The sequence below is a fragment of the Jaculus jaculus genome, chromosome 1, assembly GCF_020740685.1.
Source record: "Jaculus jaculus isolate mJacJac1 chromosome 1, mJacJac1.mat.Y.cur, whole genome shotgun sequence".
Lineage (NCBI taxonomy): Eukaryota > Metazoa > Chordata > Mammalia > Rodentia > Dipodidae > Jaculus > Jaculus jaculus.
The window spans coordinates 16,338,211-16,350,226 of NC_059102.1; the positions used below are offsets into that span (position 1 = coordinate 16,338,211).

At 45.3% G+C, this 12,016-nt stretch overlaps 1 pseudogene; it reads left to right on the forward strand.

Moving 5' to 3' along the window:
* Positions 1-4,493: 4,493 nt before the first annotated feature.
* On the forward strand, positions 4,494-11,693 carry LOC123458925 (annotated as a pseudogene).
* The last annotated feature ends 323 nt before the right edge of the window (positions 11,694-12,016 follow it).

Here is a 12,016-nt window from a genome sequence, read left to right on the forward strand (position 1 = left end):
GGAGAAGTCAGTCAAATGCTCTCTCTGGCTAAGCCCCCATATTTTCTGTTTGTCTCTTAGCTCATCCTTTTAGCTCAACCATTGACTTGTAGGGCAATCATAAACAAATCCCCAAGAGTCCAATGTCCTATGTGATTACGCAGGAGTAGACCTCATGATCCCCAAACCCCAACCAATGCTGAAAGCCCTGTTTGGCTTTCTTGCCCTCTGGGAGCAGGGGGCATCTGACCATGTCTTGGGAGTACCCATGGGCACACCTTGAGAGGGGCCACAAGGCTCCCTCCATCCAGAGTGCCTGACTCTTCATGATCCCTGGTATACTTCACCTGCCCTGTCCAGGAGACATGTCCACAGTTGTCTTATGAATGAGACCGGGGAGATGTATGAAGGAGAGTAGTAACTGTCACCTTTGGCACCCTAGGCTGATTTACAACAGGTAATGCCTGAGATTCCAAAGGCATAAACCTCAGCTCTTCCACCAGGCTAGGCTGTCTGGAGCAAAACAGAACACAGAGAGACTGAGGAGCCAGGGCCACAGCTGTCTGGCGACATGGAAAATTTTTCTAAGCTCGAAAGTGGGAGGGGTTCAATTCTTAGACCATATAACATCAGAGATACTTTCAACATAATAACTGAGATGCCTTCTAGGCCATAGGCAGTGGTAGCAGGTGGAAGCATTCAGTGGACACCAGCTACATTTCCTAGGTGAAGGAGAATGTGGGGCAGTAAGACGGGGTGACAAGGGAGCATCCCCAGCCCCAGCTCTGACAGCGTGACTGCCAAGCAGCCCTTTCACGCTCCACCCTCACAGGGTGGCTGTGAGTCTGAGAGGGGGCAGTGCAGTGATGTTATTGGATTCCTTCAGGGGGAAGACTGTGAATATCACACCAGTTACCCATCTGGAGAATGAATGGATGTCTGTCAGAGGCAAGGAGGATGACCCTTTTTCCCTCCCCAGGAAGGACCTGCGGGAGTTGGACTTAGAAAAGAATTTCATGTTTGGAACTCATCCAGTTGGAGTTTCCAGAAACTCCTGAAATAGCTATAAAGCTGCAGTAATTTATCCCCCAAAGAAAAGAGCAGAAGAGCTACACACACAAACACTCTCTCACACACACACAAGTACACACACACAAAGTTCCAGCCATCACAAGCCTCTCTTTCCTGCTGGGTTCACAAGTACCTCCTCCCCAGGCCAAGAGTCAGCATTAGCATCACAGTTAAGGTCTCCAGCACCCTACAAGTACCTAACAGACTGTTGCAGTCAGGTTCACATTGCTGGTAGAAATCACCCAACCAGGGCTGCAGAGATGGCTTAGCGGTTAAGCGCTTGCCTGTCAGGCCTAAGGAACCGGTTTGAAGCTCGATTCCCCAGGACCCACGTTAGCCAGATGCACAAGGAGCACATGTATCTGGAGTTCCTTTGCAGTGGCTAGAGGCCCTGGCATGCCCATTCTCTATCTATGTGCCTCTTTCACTCTCTGTTGGTCACTCTCAAATAAATTTAAAAAAAAAGAAAAAAGAAATCACCCAACCAAGAACAGCTTATGAAAAAAAGAGGTTTATTTTGGCTTACAGGCTGGAGGGGGAAGCTCCACGATGGCAGGGAAAATGATGGCATGAACAGAGGGTGGACATCACCCCCTGGCCAACATAAGATGAACAACAGGAACAGAAGAGGGTGCCAAACACTGGCATGGGGAAACTGGCTATAACACCCATAAGCCCACCCCTAACAATACACTGCCTCCTGGAGGTGTTAATTCCAAAATCTCCATCAGCTGGGAATCTAGCATTCAGAACACCTAAGTTGATGGGGACACCTGAATCAAACCCCCATACAGACAGCCCTGGGATCCTTGCCCAACTTTCCCTCCCAGCCTCTCCATCAGAGATCTGAGGTTGGGGACAGAGCGCAACCTAAAATGCTATGTCTAGTTTCATTATAGTGAGAACAAGCTTCTGAGATTCCATCCTTTCTATCAACATTCACTGAATTCTTCCATGTCCAAGGTGAAGAACAAAACAAAACAAACACACACACACAAAAAAAAAAAAAACTAGGCCAAGAGACATTTCTGGCCCATCCAGTAAGTCTAGTGAGTTTCCCAACAGCCCATCCCTGACTCGTGTCTTTATGGTTTCCAAAACCTTTGGTATGTTCAAATATCCCAACAGCTCAGTAAAATGGATATCCTTCACAGGAAAAAAAAAAAACAATGACTTTTGCCAAGGAAGCAAAGTGATTTGTCCAAAGTCACCCAGCAAAAGTGGCACTGAAACTTGCTGCATACCAAGGAGTCAATTAACTTACCCTCCCAAGAGCTTGACTCTGTCTGGACCTTGTCAGTTCACATTATCTTTGTTCTTTAAAGGTGCCTTTGCAAAGTAAAATAAAATAAATCCTGGGATTTGGGAGCAAGTGCGTGCGTGTGTGTGTGTGTGTGTGTGTGTGTGTGTGTGTGTGTGTGTGAACTAAAGCACCCTCTTTTTCTGTCCTGAGTGAGGAGCTATCCTGAGAGGGAAAGAGTTGGGTTTCAGTCTTAATTCTAGCATTACCCCAGGGGTGGAGCCAGGGTTGGAATGTGGTAGTGTGCACAAAATGTCCTCCACAGCCTCAAGAGTTTTGAATACTTGGTCCTCAACCGGTGGCAATTTGGGAAAACTGAGGAGTCTTTGGGAGGTAAAACCTTGAAGGACAACATGCGTCTGTGGAGTGCAGACCCTGAGGTCAACTCGTCCGGCCCACCGTGCATTCAGAGGCAGCTGACACTCTGCTGCCCCCCTGCCATTGACGTGGTGACATGTGATGCCCCGCTGTCCGAATGTCATGCTTTCTCCATCATGATGAAACTTCAAGCTGAAATAAACCTTTTCTTCCCATAAGCTGCATCTAGTCAGGCAGTTTTTCCCAGCAATGAGAAGTGTTCATTAGAGAATTGGTCTAGAGATTTATTTACTTATTTATTTATTTATAAGAGAGAGAGAGGCAGAGAGAGATAGAGAGAGGGAGAATGGGCATACCAGGGCCTACAGACACTGCAAACAAACTCCAGACGCACGTGCCACTTTGTGCATCTGGCTAATGTGGATCCTGGGGAATCGAACACAGGTCCTTTGGCTTTGCAGGCAAGCGCCTTAACCATCTTAAGGCATCTCTCCGGCCCTAGTTTCATTTTCATTGTGCCCTTATCTGGTTTTGATATCAGAATGAATTAGGTGGTATTCCTTACATTTGTATTTGGTGGAACAGTCTGAGTACAATTAATGTTAGCTCTGCCTTAAAAGTTTGATAGAATTCAGCACTGAGCTTGTTCAGTCCTGGGCTTGGCTCAGGAGAGTTTTAATTGATGCTTCAACCTAATCATTTATTATGGGTCTATTTAAGTTGTTTATGTTTTCTTGCATTAAATTTTGGCAGGTCATATGTAGTTAGGAATTTATGCATGTCTTTCATATTTTCCAGTTTTTGAAATTTTTCAAAATATTCCTTAATATTTCTCTAGATTTCACTGGAACGTGCTGTAACATCTTCCTTTGCATCTCTAGTTTTACTAATTTGAGTTTTCTCTTTTCCTTTTGGTTTGGTCGTGGGTTTGTGAATCTTGTCAATGTTTGGTGTCTTTTTCAATTGCCCTCCACCTTATCTTTTGTGATAAATTCTCTCACTGAATTTGGAGCTCACCTGCTCAGACCGACTAGCTGGCTCGCAAGCCCCTGGGATCACTGTGTCTCTGTCTCCCCAGTGTTGGCATTTCTAAGCATGTGCCACCATGCCTGGCTTTTAAAGATTTATTTATTTGTGACAGAGAGGCTGGGAGGGAATGAATGGGCATGCCAGGGACTCTAGCCATTGCAAACGAACTCTAGATGCATGTGGCACTTTGTGCATCTGGCTTACGTGGGACCTGAAGAATTAAACCTGGGTCCTTAGACTTTGCAGGCAAGTGCCTTAACCACTAAGCCATCTCTCCAGCCTGTGCCTGGCATTTTGTATGGGTGCGGGGAATCTGAATTCAGCTGCTCGTGCTTGAACACCCAGCACTTGACAGACGAAACCACCTCCCCAGACCTGCGCTTGCTTTCACTTTTGCCTCTCCTTGTTGCGTCCTGTTACATGTCTTCCAGGTGAGTCATGTTCGCTGGGATTTATCTTCTCCACAGCTCATTAGGGGAGAACTAATCTGCTGCACATCTAATGACTTGACAGCAGTCCGTGTTACCTTGTAGCAGAAGACACTTGTGTCCCTGATAAGATTCGGAGACAGTGGCACGAGGATATTGATTGGGAAAATGTAGTTTTTAGTTTTCTAGAGTCAAGAGTCATGATTAGTAGAATGAGGAAGGAATGGGAAAGGGGGAAAAGAGGGAGAAAAATATGAGTGAGAGAGTATGTATATGGGCTAGAGAGCAGAGAAATGGCACAGAAAATGTTCTAGAGTGAATGCAGCTAAAGAAAGAGGCACCAAGTCTTCTCTGGGCTGCTGCTGAAGATGGGGGGGGGAGATCTGGCAGCTGTGGGGGCCAAGCAGGAACTGCTGGGCCCAAAGTGGTGGTTGTGTGCAATGAACGAGGGCATTAGCATTTTTGGCAATTTCTACAGAAACAATTTAAAGTACCTGTCCTTCCTCTGAATACAGATGAACACCAGTCCTTCAACCACATCTTTTGGCAAGCTATGCTGGGCGTGCTGCCCCACAAGACCAAGCCTGGTCAGGCTGTCCTGGAGCCACTCATGGTGTTTGGCGAGATTGCCCCCTCCCCCAAGACAGGAAAAAGCAGGTGGTGGTCCCTGGGGACCTCACGGCTATGTGGCTGAAGTCCACCAGAGTGTTGCCTCAGCTTCGGTACCTGCCTCACGAGGTCAGCTGAAAGCACCAGGCAGGGACAGCCACTCTGGAGGAGAAGCGGAAAGAGAAGGCCACCATCCACTTCTGGAAGATGAGGCAGGTCTCAAGGCCAGCCAAGGAAACAGGCGGAAAAGGATGTGGAGAAGAAAATTAACAAGCTCACAGACTCCTGGTGTGAGCCCAATAAAGACTGTTTGTGCCAAAAAGAAAGAAAGAGGAAGGGAGAGAGAAAAAAGGAAGGGAAGGAAGGAAGGAAGGAAGGAGGGAGGGAGGAATGGAGTAAGGGAGGAAGGGATGGGATGGGAGAGAGGAAGGAAGGAAGGAAGGAAGGAAGGAAGGAAGGAAGGAAGGAAGGAAGGAAGGAAGGAAGGAAAGATGGAGAGAAAGAAAGAAAGAAAGAAAGAAAGAAAGAAAGAAAGAAAGAAAGAAAGAAAGAAAGAAGGAAGGAAGGAAGGAAGGAAGGAAGGAAGGAAGGAAGGAAGGAGAAGGGAGGGAGAGGGAGATGGAGAGATGGCAGGAAGATGGCTCAGTGGGTGAGTACTTGCTGAATAAGCATGAAGATCTGAGTTATTTCTCAGACAACCAAATAAAAATCTGCTCATGACCATGTACGTCTGTAACCTCAGTTCTGAGGGAAGCAAAAACAGTAGGATTTCTGGAGTTTGCTGGTCAGCCAGTTTCACTTAAAAAAAGCAGATCCAGGGTTAGCGGAAACCCCTATCTCAGAGAAACAAGGGAAAGAGCAATGCAGGAGGGCGTGCACATGCTCCTCTGGCTTCCACACACGTGTGCATGTAACTCATCTATACACACATACGTACTTCATACCACAAGACTTCATCACAGGATGGAAGGGAGGGAGGGAGGGAGGGAGGAAGGGAATAAGGGAGAAAGAAAAGGAAAGGAAGGGAAAGGGAAGGAAGGGAAAGGAAAGGGAAGGGAGGAAGACAGAAGAGAAGGAAGGAAAGAAGAAAGAAAAGAGAGGAGACAGGGGAAAGAGAGGAAAAAGGATAGTGGAGCCATAAAAGTGTATTCATGTGAGATATAAGCTAAACAAACCAAACTGAATTGGAGAACAAAAGTAATATGAAATAAAAAGATATGCCAACCAGTGTCAGCAGCTTCCTGGTCAAGATGAATGGACTTACCTTCCTGTCCCTTGTAGGGGGTCTCTGCAGGTGGCAAGAAGGGCTGCTAGCCTCAGTAATTCAAACAAGTTGTCAGTATGTCCTTCCTCCCAAGAGGGCTTTGTGTGTGTTAATCCACTTTTTTTTTTTTTTTTGCCAAAAATCCAAAGATATAACCATAAACAAAAACGGGGTGAATTACCTGGCGTGGTGGTGCACGCCTTTAATCCCAGCACTCAGGAAGCAGAGGTAGGAGGATCGCCATGAGTTCGAGGCCACACTGAGACTATGTAGTGAATTCCAGGTCAGCTTGGGCTAGAGTGAGACTCTACCTCAAAAAGCCAAAAAAAAAAAAAAGAAAAGAAAAATTTTTAAAATTGGGGTGAGTTGAGCCTTTGTAAGTGCATTTAACCAATGGCTTGGGTGGCCTTTAAGCTCAGCAGCATCCAGACACACTATGTCATAAAAATTGTCTCTCTCGGGAGAGAACAGAGACTTAAGAAGAACCAGAGAAGTGGGAGGAACAGAACCTGAGGGATACTGTGACTAAGAATCCCTACCTCAGTTCTCTGGATAGGTCAAGAAAATCTTTTAAGTCTTTCAACTGCCTGGACAACTGTCATCCATTTTCTTTCACCTCACTGTGATGACAAAAATCACCAAGATAACAGTAACTACTGAGGAGACTCAAAAGTGGTCAAAATGCTAAGAAGAAAAGGCAGTGGTGTGTTCAGCCCTAAAGGAGATATTTCTATCACCAAATCTCAAGGACCAATGCAGAAAAGGTAAAGAAAAGGATTCAAGAGCAAAAGCTTGAAGAGAAGTACTCTGAAACACCAGTATCTGGATAAAAATTGCTTGTTGCATTCCTAACTTCAGAGTGGCTATCTTGACCTACATAAGACCTGCCTAATATTGGTCTCATCGACACACTTTCATGGATGATGGAGGAGGGCAAATAAAACAAATAGATCATAAAAAGAAAAGAGGGAACAGTTGGAAAGATGAGGGAGTTCAGTGCAGTGAGGATGGGGAAGGGCAGATAAAGGACAGTGTTATGTGGAAGAGGATGTAAATATTCAAAAGTTTTTTAAGTTAAAACTAAAAGTATATAGAAGTCTATGGGGCTGGAAAAATTGCTCTGTGGTTAAAGGTGCTTGCTTTCAAAGTCTTTTGTCTCAGGTTCAATTCCCCCATCCATGGTCATAAACCTGGATGAGCATTCATTTGCAGCAGCATGAGACAAGAGACCCTGGCACAAATGGATGCACACATGCATATATGCACAAAAGAAAGAAAGGAAGGGAGGGAGGGAAGAAGGAAGGAAGAAAGAAAGGAAGGAAGGAAGGACAAAGAAAAGAAAAGAAAGGAAAAGAAAAGGAAAATTCAAGGAAAATAACCTTTTGAACATAAAAAGTTGAAAGCTTCATTCCCAGCTGGTTGAGTTATATTGGGATGTTGTGGAAACTCTCAGAGGTTGCCCATAGCTGAAGAAAGTAGGTCATTAGGAACATTCTGAAGTTTCACCAAGTTTCTAGTTTTGCTTCCTCTCCACTACAATGACAGAAGTCATTTCCACTGCACACTTTCATCATGGTATGTAGCCTAGTCTCACACCCAAAGTAATAGAGCTGGCTGACTAAAAATTCAAACATGAGAATCTATTAGCCAAAACTAATATCTCTACTCTTTAAGTTTTTCTCTTAGGCATTTTGGTCACAGCTATGGAAGCTAACTATTACAAATATTTCCTTCAATGTTTAAAACTAAATCGCAGAAGACACTAGAAAGTCTAGAAAGTGGAGAAACATTCCTTGTTCCTGGATTGGAAGAATCAATATTGTGAAAATGGCAATCTTACCAAAGCAATCTACACATTTAATGTGATCCCTATCAAAATTCCAAAGGCATTCTTCATGGAAATAGAAAAAGCAATCCAAAAATTAATTTGGAATCACAAAAAACCTCGAATTTCTAAAATAATTCTGAGCAACAAAAATGAGGCTGGTGGTATCACCATACCTGATTTTAACCTATACTACAGAGCCATAATAACGAAAACAGTGTGGTACTGGCACAAAAACAGACATGTAGATCAGTGGAACAGAATACAAGACCCAGATGTAAGTCCACATAGCTATAGCCACCTGATATTCGATAAAAATGCCCAAACTACTCATTGGAGAAAAGACACCCTCTTCAGCAAATGGTGTTGGGAAAACTGGATGTATATATATGTAGAAGGATGAAAATAGATTCTTCTCTCTTGCCATGCACAAGAATTAAGTCCACATGGATTAAAGACCTTAACATCAGAGCTGAAACTCTGAAACTGCTAGAGGAAAAATTAGGGGAAACCCTTCAACATATTGGTCTTGGCAGACTTTCTGAATACAACCCCAATTGCTTAGGCAATAAAACCACAGATTAATCACTGGGACCTCATGAAGTTACAAAGATTTTTCACTGCAAAGGACACAGTGAAAAAAAGCAAAGAGGCAACCTACAGAATGGGAAAAATCTTCGCCAGCTATATATCTGATAGAGGATTAATATCTAAGATATACAAAGAACTCAAAAAGTTAAATAATAAGGAATCAAAAAAGCCAATCAAAAAATGGGCTATGGAGCTAAATAGAGCATTCTCAAAGGAAGACATATGAATGGCATATAAGCATCTAAAAATGTTCTACGTCACTAGTCATCAGGGAAATGCAGATTAAAACTACATTGAGATTCCATCTCACTCCTATCAGATTGGCTACCATCATGAAAACAAATGATCATAAATGTTGGTGGGGATGTGGACAAAGAGGAACCCTCCTACACTGCTGGTGGGAATGCAATTTGGTCCAGCCATTGTGGAAATCAGTGTGGAGGTTCCTAAAACAGCTAAAGATTGATCTACCATATGACCCAGCTATAGCACTCTTAGGCATATATCCTAAGGACTCATGTCATTTTCTTAGAAATACGTGCTCAAACATGTTTATTGCTGCTCAATTTATAATAGCTGGGAAATGGAACCAGCCTAGATGTCTCTCAACTAATGAGTGGATAATGAAGATGTGGCACATTTATACAATGGAGTTCTACTCAGTGGTAAAGAAAAATGAAGTTATGAAATTTGCAGAAAAATGGATGGATCTGGAAAGGATTATACTAAGTGAGGTAACCCAGGCCCAGAAATCCAAGAACCACATGTTCTCTCTCATATGTGGATCCTAGCTACAGATGATTGAGCTTCTGTGTGAGAAGGAAAATACCTAGTAGCAGAGGCCAGTAAGTTAAAAAGGAGATATAAAGGGAAGAGAAAGGAAGGGAGGAGGGTACTTAATAGGTTGCTATTGTATATATGTAAGTACAATGATTGAGATGGGGAGGTAATATAATGGACAATGGAATTTCAAAGGGGAAAGTGCAGGGGGGGGGAGGGTGGGTATTACCATGGGATATTTTTTTATAATCATGGAAAATGTTAATAAAAATTGTGAAAAGAAAATAATAATATTAATAAAAAAATTAAATTAAAAAAAAATTGTCTCTCTCCATCTCCAAACTTCTTTCCTTTTAGGCTTGTTTCATGCCCACATTGACTCCCCACATAACTTCGAATGGTCCAGGCTCGCATCACACCAGCTCCTGTAGCTGAGGAAATGTGCCTCACTCCAAGCCAGGCCAAGACACATCCCGGATGCAGCCTCCTGGATGGGTGTTAGTCACATGCCCTGTCTCTGAACCACACCCATGGCCCAGGGCAGTGGGAAGTCATATTAACCACTCAAACTGAATGAATTTGGGGATTAAAGGGACAACACCACAAAAGGTTCTATTTCCCAAGGAAGACGAAATGGATACTGCCCACTTTGAAGACAGAGGAGGAGGACAGAGTAGGCAGAGGCAAAGGGAAGACTATAGCTGCACTATAGCTGCCTCCCAGCCTCCGTGACTTGGTGAGGACATCTTCTTGGCCAGTGTGTTCCTTTCTGGCCTCCACATTGTGACATCATTCTCACTAACTGACAGAATCTTCTCCATCCCTGATACACAGAATACCTAGCCCCACAGTGGACACACCCGAGCTCATCTGAGGCACCACAGATCTTTAAAGTGAGGGGCCCACGTGAATCCTAATGGATGTACTGAGGAGGCAAACTCCTCCAAAATAAAATCCCTCGGATGCCTGACGTCAGCGATTGCTTGGTCCTCTGCCAGGAATTCCTCACCAACCTTTGAGTGGACCCAAAAGCCCTGTTTTACTTCCATCCTCGGCAGAGGGAAGATGTTGTGCCAGGGTCAAGATGAATGCAGCCCGACACATCTGTAGACGATGGCATAAGAGTCTGACACCTCCACTCTAAGGCCTGTCCTCTGCCCACCCAGCTGGCAGAGACAGGGACTTGTAGCTCTGGCTGCCAGCTCATTCCACAAAGACGATTTTCATCAGCCTCTGAATTGCTGCCCTCCTTGTCCGCAGATGCACAAAATCTTTTCCCTACTGTGAGATCCGCCATTCCAGAGGCCTCGGGGGCCGTTCTCCTCCATTCTCAGCTAAACGTTGGGCATCAGCTTATGTCAGGAAGAACCAGTCAATATGACAAAAACATCTATACACGAGAGCATGGGCGTTCAGTGCTACATGCTAACTGATGGATGACTAAGTCCTTTTGACGATGGTGCCTTTGGACCAAGAATATTGTTCCTAGTACAGGAGAAAAACTGTGGAGGGAAGAGGTGGGAGGGAAGCATAGCCTTTATTCTCCAGGTCTCAGTGTCTTGGAAAGGTCAGGAATGAGGGAGGGAAACAAACAGGTGGGCAAGACAAGTACAGGAGCCCTTGAGGACATGGTGACCCCAGCAATGACCCGGGATCTGGGAGTCCTGCGAGACTGTGAGCACCTGATGTCCACGATGTCACTGTAGGGCCCTCCTGAGAGCTCAGGCTGGTTATCAGGACAATTCAAAGGATGGCCTCAAATGAGCCTCTGGGAGTCACAGAAAGAACTGATGGTTACAACAACCCTGAGTGCCTACTGTGCGCCAGCCTTCTTGTCTACACACATTGTGCTCGCGGTTGTTTATCCCTGCACAGCCTGACAATCAGGACTAGCATTGCCCATGCTTCACACACACAAAAGAAAGAAAGAAAGAAGAAAGAAAACCTTCAGGGGGGTCAGGCACTAGCTCTGGGTCACCTAGCTTTGAGTCTGTGAAGTGACTAGAGACTGTGCCAGGCACTGCATAGCCACCTTCCCTGGATGCTTCTCTCTTGTTACCATGGCATTGTCTGTCCCTGGAGACCAGACCATTATTTTTGACCTGTGACTCCTAAGGGCCTCAAAGATTAGAAGCTCTGCTCTTTGAATGACGCATCTACCTGACAAAGTCCCCTTCGTTGGTCAGGCTCCCCTTTCCTGAAGGAAAGAGAGGTGGAGGTTAGAACTGGACCCTTGGATGGGCCTTTGTCATACACCCACCAAACCTTCTAGAATTCCTCCTGCGAGCTCTCCTTCCCTCTCTCATGCTCCACCTTCCTGAGGTGCGGCTTGTTGCCCCTTACCCCTTCCGTCTGACACTGCCTGTGGTCCCCAGGCCACACCCCTCCTGCATACCTGGGGCTTGGTTTCTGCTTTGTCAGACCTTCCACAGCTCCGCTGTCACCTTAAATCCTGAGAGTCCCTCGGTGGTGGTCAGCGCCATTGCTGTGCATGTGTAGGCCTCCTTTCCAACTTTCGTTCCTCCCTCCTTATCTAAATCCCACTCCAGTCTCCAGTCCCCACACCCAGAAGCACATAGTGCTAATCCTCCTGCCCTGTCAGGGACTGGTTGATGCTGGAAGACTTCACTGTCCCCTTAAGCCCAGCCTGGGTCTTCACTGTCTCCCTTCGGGGATGAGAACACAGTCTTGCAGGTTCATGTTGGGAGCTTTCCACAAGCCTGGGAGCCAGGCCTGAGGCTTAAAGGAAGACTGAAGCCCAGCTGGAGCTGTTGGCTGCATCTCTCCTCTTGAGTTTGCCCAGGGCAAGTGTAGTTCTGGGA